The 6,000-nt window shown below is 48.6% G+C and overlaps 1 protein-coding gene across 1 annotated transcript in view; it reads left to right on the top strand.

Annotated features, from left to right (window-relative positions):
- The first annotated feature begins 2,714 nt into the window (after nt 1–2,714).
- The window catches only part of SLC6A1 (solute carrier family 6 member 1), a 71,857-nt gene continuing 68,571 nt past the window's right edge, over nt 2,715–6,000 (top strand). Inside the window, exon 1 of the mRNA XM_054516017.1 lies at nt 2,715–2,835. The gene's annotated coding sequence lies outside the window, so the exon portion shown is untranslated. The remainder of the gene's footprint in view (nt 2,836–6,000) is intronic.

Below are 6,000 nucleotides of genomic sequence, written 5' to 3'. Positions count from 1 at the left end.
AAATCTACTGAAATGCAGGTCACAGCACTGGCCAGGACAATTTGGGACCCACTGCAGTAGGGTTTTGGGGGTTTTGGTCTGCACCTTGATGGCTGTTAGTGTCATTTATTCCCTCAATTCCCTCACAGAACTGATTATCTTCATGTCAATCTACTCTGCCAAGGTGGAGCTTTCCAGTAGAAATACATCTGGGCTCAAGCATCAAAAATGTGAGAAGTGGTCCCACCCTTGGCTGCCAGTGCCAGGTCAGGCAGTCTTGGCCTTTTCCAGTGGTTCTGACCTTTTCCAGTGGTTCTGACCTATCCACAGCAAACAGTGCCAGAGGCAGAGGACAGCCAGCCCCACTGCAGTGTCACCAGAGCTGGTGGCATGTCCAAGCCCAGAGAAAGGCATCTCTGAAAGGGAAAAGGGAGTCAAATTGTGCTGCTCTGAGAGCAGTTCTGCACAACTGAATATATCCTGTATTTTTTAAAAAGCTGAGTCAATCAGCACCCATGCTTAACCAAAATGCAAGGACAATGGCACCATGATGAAGACAAGGACTAATCAAGTGCTAATCAGGAGCAAAATCTATAACCCTGAAGTAATGAGAGGAGTTACTCATTGCTGCTGTAAAAATCAGCTCAAATATCATTAGCTATTACCTTTCCAAGCCACATGGGCAAAGAAAATTCCTGATTATTATGGTGGATTACAGGGCAATCCAATTATTATTCTCAGCATAAATACTCTTTGTAATTAATGGGCAACAGAGTTAAACTCTGCTGACATGTTTTCTCCATTAAAACTTGCAAGCAGGTCATTGAAGATTTTGAGTAATCTGACCACCTCTGCACAATTAGCTGGATTTGGAAATGCTAATTAGCCCGTTTTAAGCCCTGATCTTTATGTCCTAATAAACATCAGTGTTTATGTTCCTTTTGCTGTGTGATTATCACGTGTTAAACATTGGTTCACATCTCATCCTTGAATTCACACTGAGCAATGTGGACATTGAGAAAATAAATATCTGGGACGGGTCCATGATGCATCGTTGGGAAAATAAAAATAAAAAACTCTTCAGGCCCTTTTGGGATGGAAAGGAGGAGGCCAGACCCTCTTGACTCAACATGTGTTTGACAGTGGCTGGTTTTGTTCCCTATTTGGTGTATTTTAACACAAAAACTGCGAGTGCTACCTGACTTTCCAAGCTGTGTTCTCATGCAGTGAGGCACAGGACACAAGACAAGATTGATTCCATCACTGTGATGGTTGCTTGAATCCTGCTGCAAGAGGAACCATCAGGGAACCCTCTCCAGCAGGTGTGCCCTGGGTCTGTCCCTGCCTGTGGCATTCCTGCTCAATTCCATGTCTCCTCTCCCTGTTCTTCACCTTCCCTGGCTGCCTGGGCTGCCCTTGGGGTGACCCCACCTGGCCCTGTCTGATCTTACTGAGGGAGCACCAATGATTCATTAAAAATATGGATATCGATCTAGTACTGATATCCAACTGTGAGGGACAAAAACTCTCTAACAGTTTAGAGTTAGAAAGTGTGTGTTTATTGTGGGATAGCTCCCAAATACACACCACAATTTACAGGTGATCACAGAGTCCTTTTATCTATACAAACATTGAATACCCAAAATACAAATGCATATTCATAACTTTGGTACATCCCAGTCCCCACTTCGTGTGGTAATTAGTTCAAAAGCCATTAAGCATGCACAGTTTGTTCCTTGAAATGGGTCGGTGGTCCCTTTCATGGGGAGGGGTCCCAACATGAGGAAGTAAATGAAGTCTTCCTCGTTCTGACCCTTCTACCTCTTCAATGCAAATATGACAAATGAACCCTTGGTAGAACTCCCATTCCCCATCTTCAATTGGTTCCAGAACAGAGGAGGCCACAATTGTCTTATGTTCCTAAAAGCTATTTATCAGTTTCTGTATTCTTCATGATAAACCCAGCTAAGCAAACATTGTGCTGACAAGCAATCAATTATTAGTTAACTACTAATTCTTAACTTCATCAAGGCCTACCCATTTATTTTGATTAACTCTAATAAAGCTTATCTCTAACTAAAACCTCAGCTCATCTAAAGTCCCTAAATTCCTTAAGGTTTATGTCTCACCGAACTGAGCAGGACCCCAGAAACGAGACCATTCTGGCCACATTTTTGAGGACGCTCAGGAACACATCTGTGTCTCTATAGGTTCAAAACACACTTCTAGGCATTCCTGTATGAAATAAATCCCACACTGGTGACCCAGACCTGGTCAGAGAGCTCTGAGCCTCCAGCAGCTCCCCAGACTGGCCATTCTCAACTTCTCTGGTCAACTTTGGTTCACCGGGGCTGGGGGGCAACCAGCTGAGGGCACCAGATCCCTGCCTTGGCTCTGCCCGGGGTGAGCTGCTCACAGGTGTCACCCGGCCCTGCGACACGGGGTCAGCCTGCCCGAGGGGACTGAAAGGATCCATCAGCCCCGAGGGGCATCTGCTGGCCCCAAGGGCATCCATCAGCCCCGAGGAGGATCTGCCACTCCCGAGGGGACCCGCCGGCCCGGAGGGGGATCCATCAGCCCCGAGGGAACCCGTCGGTCCCGAGAGGGGTCTGGCAGCCCCGGGGGGACCCGCGGGTGCCGAGGGGCGGTCCGGGGGCGGGCGGGGGCGGTGCGGGCCCGGCCCCCAGCCCGTGCGGGGAGGGCGCGGCGGAGCGGCGGGCGCCGAGCTTTAAATGAACATTAATATCGCTCGGGGAGGGCAGCGCCGGTGGCTCGGGACGGGCGGCGGCGGCAGCAGCGGCACCTCCAGCTCCTCTTCCTCCTCCTGCTCCTCCTCCTCCTCGGCCTCGGCGGCAGGTAGGCTGTGCGCTGTGACCGCGGGGTTCAACCCGAGCCCGAGCCCGAGCCCCGCGGGGGTAACGCGCCCGGGATGCTGCGGGATGCGGGGATGCTGCGGGATGCAGGGATGCTGTGGGATGCTGCAGGATGCAGAGATGCTGTGGGATGCGGGGATGCTGCCGGGGCGCAGAGGGGGACGCGGCAGCCCCCGGGGGATGGAGGCTGAGCCGGCGTCTGCTCGCAGGGCGGCGGAGCCCCGCGGGGAGCGGCGATGGCCGGGAGCTGCCGCCTGTTGCCGGCTGCCGGAGCTCGGGGAGGCTCCGAGCCGGCGCTCCGGGGCTCCCCGAGCCGTGCCGGGCTCCGCGGAGCCTCCGCCGCTCCCTGCGCGCTCCGTGCGGGCTCCGGGGCTCCGCGGGCGCTCCCGGCACCGCGGGCATCTCGGAGCCGTGGAAAGCAGGAGCGGCCTCGCCCCGATAATAAAAGTTCTTTGCAGCAGGCGGAGTGGCTGATTTTCTTTCGTTTGCTCCCCAAACGCGTGGCGATGCTCCGCTCGCCCGTGGCGGAGCGCGGCTGCGGGAGCGCCAAGTGTCAGCCCCGCGCTCCGTCTCTGGCTTCTTGGGAATGGATTTAAAGCTTTAGTTTGAATTTCAATGCATCGGAGAGCTTCGCTCGGTTGCTTTAGAACTCGTTTAAAACTGTATTTTCAACGGAGACGAGTGAACTTTAAAGAAAATCAGGTCAGCCATAGATTCCGGGCATCAAACCCTTTCAGGTCCCAGAAATAGCCACAGAAGTAGCGTGACCAATTCTTTTTTCATGCACAAAGCTTTTTCCTTTTTATTTTGGTTGGAATTTCTGACGGATACCGGAGCTCATCAACTGGATCTTTTCAGCTTACTTTAATGAAATAAGCATGCTTTCCAAGCTTGCATTTTGATGCAATTATATTAGTCTCTCTTGACTATGCAAGGTTTGAGTTTCTGATAGAGCTTGTAGTTCTTCAAATAACAATAATCTGTTTAGCAGAAGGTTTTTATTTGTGCATTTTTAGGGTTTAGATTTATGGGAAGGTGAGGAAGAAGACGACTGAGAGGGAACATGGATATGAGCTGTTATGGGGTAAAGAACACACTTGGATATAAATGGAAAAGATTCAGAGGGGACGTTTTATTTCAAATATTCTGCACTTGAAACAAGGCTGTTCGTAAGTTTTTGCATCTCTTATAAAGTCTTGAAACCAGCATTGACAAATATTTATCTTGCAGTAAGTGGGTCAGATGATAACATCTTCCACTGGATCTCTTACTTCTGTATTGGACAGCTTTGGTTGCTAAGTAGCTCTGAATTGCTAATCCCAAAGTCAATGATGTCATAATGACATCATCACATCCTTTCACCTGATTGAGTCTCAGAAGAGAACAGTAATGAGATTTGATATACATGTCCCATCTCTTTAATATTCTTCCTCTGCTTCAGGGGATTTCCTGACCTGCCTGGCAAATTCCAATGAATCACACTGAGCTCTAGTAAAAAGACGTTTCTTTTGGAGACGATGTGGAACATTAAAGGGACAGTGGCTGCTCCTGGTCCTTTCAAAAGCTGAGGAACTTGGCAGCTTGTGTTTCAAATGTGGAGTTCTGGATATGGAGGGCAGTGATTTAAAACTCGGGGTTACTAAATTTGCGTGCAGGTGTGAAAGTGGCTCGGGTTTCAGAGAGGATCAAATCACTTAATGTGTGTGAGGCAGAGTGCTATATGTGCTGCAGGGGGCACAGAGAAAACAGGAGCTGTTTCAGCTGCCAAAATAAATTGCGATTCTAATGGTAAATGCATGAAATCTGTCAGGAATTGCCATGTTAAGAATGGTACTGAACGGTTCTGAAGACAGCTCAGAATTTATTTCTCTTTCTAATTAGGCAGCATAATTGGTAAGTTTGAAAGATTTTAACAGCAACACTGCCATCACAGGGAACTCCTTGTAAGAGAGTTTTAAATCTTTAAAGTGTATGGAACGTGTGCAGAATTGATGGGCTTGGTTCCTTCTGAGGTTAAAGGCACAACTGGTGTCATTTGCTGATGATCAGCAGGGTCTGCTGGTTGTCACAGCTGGTTTGCATGGTGTGTGTCCACATGAGCACGGTCTGCGTGAATTTTAGGTGTTTTCCTCCTCCACAGCTTTGTGATCATGAATTTCTCCATTTCTCCACAGACAGCGAGTTTGAAAGAGTCCAGACAGGGCAGTGGATATGTCAGGTGTGCAAACCTTCCTTGGAGAAAAGGGAGAACGGAAAGCAATTTCCATTTGTTTTGTGGAACGTGTGGTTGTGTTTGGTAAAGTGAAAAGCTGAGCCCCTCTCAGAACATTCAGAGGCTGCACAGCCCAGCCTCACTTGATTGATAAATACCGTGGGCTGCTAAAACCTATTTCAGAAGTAAACAATGATTTGTTGGCGTGGATGAGTTGGTGTTAATGTATTTACTGAAGGCACTGATTTCTGATTTCATCCCTGCTCCAGAGCTGCAGTGTTGGTGGCACTGTTAAGTCTAACAGAGTAGTAATTGAACATGAGGGGTGGGAAGGCAGTGGGGGAAGATGTTTTTGGCTGTGTGTTTGAATCTATTCACCCTGTAAGTGCAATCCAAGCTCCAGATGCAAAAAGGAAATTTTTAAATAATCTGCAAGAGTTCTGCACTCCTCGTACTACACGCAGTGACAAATTTCCACAAGCTTTAGATTCTTTCTGGGATGACTCAACTACGAACAAGTGATTTGGAAAAACAATATTATCTCTGAAGAGAATCCTTGGTGACAATTTCTTTTCAAGTTATCTTAGGATTTTCTACTTACCATGATCTCTTCTAACTCATGCCTGCCTTGAACGTTGGAGACGAGAAATGAGTTTGGACTTGGGGATAAATCTGTGCCTTGCAAGTGCACGTTGGAGGGTCAGCTGTGACATTTGCATGGTTGTGCTTTGGATGTGCTGCCACATTTGGTTACATAAAGCAGAGCTCCCCAGAGCTGGCAGGGCAGGGGTGATGCTGCTGCAGCATCCCTGAGCTCTCTGAGCAGGTGACAGAGGGGGACAGATCTCACACACACACACACACACACACACACTCAGCTCCTGCAGAGCTCAGAGCAGGCAGCTGAGTCTCTGCTTGTGCCAATAGCAATGAGAA

This window comes from Molothrus ater, chromosome 11, assembly GCF_012460135.2.
Source record: "Molothrus ater isolate BHLD 08-10-18 breed brown headed cowbird chromosome 11, BPBGC_Mater_1.1, whole genome shotgun sequence".
Taxonomy (NCBI): Eukaryota; Metazoa; Chordata; class Aves; order Passeriformes; family Icteridae; genus Molothrus; species Molothrus ater.
Note: the sequence above shows the minus strand (reverse complement) of the source record. Positions and strands in the feature narration are given on the sequence as shown.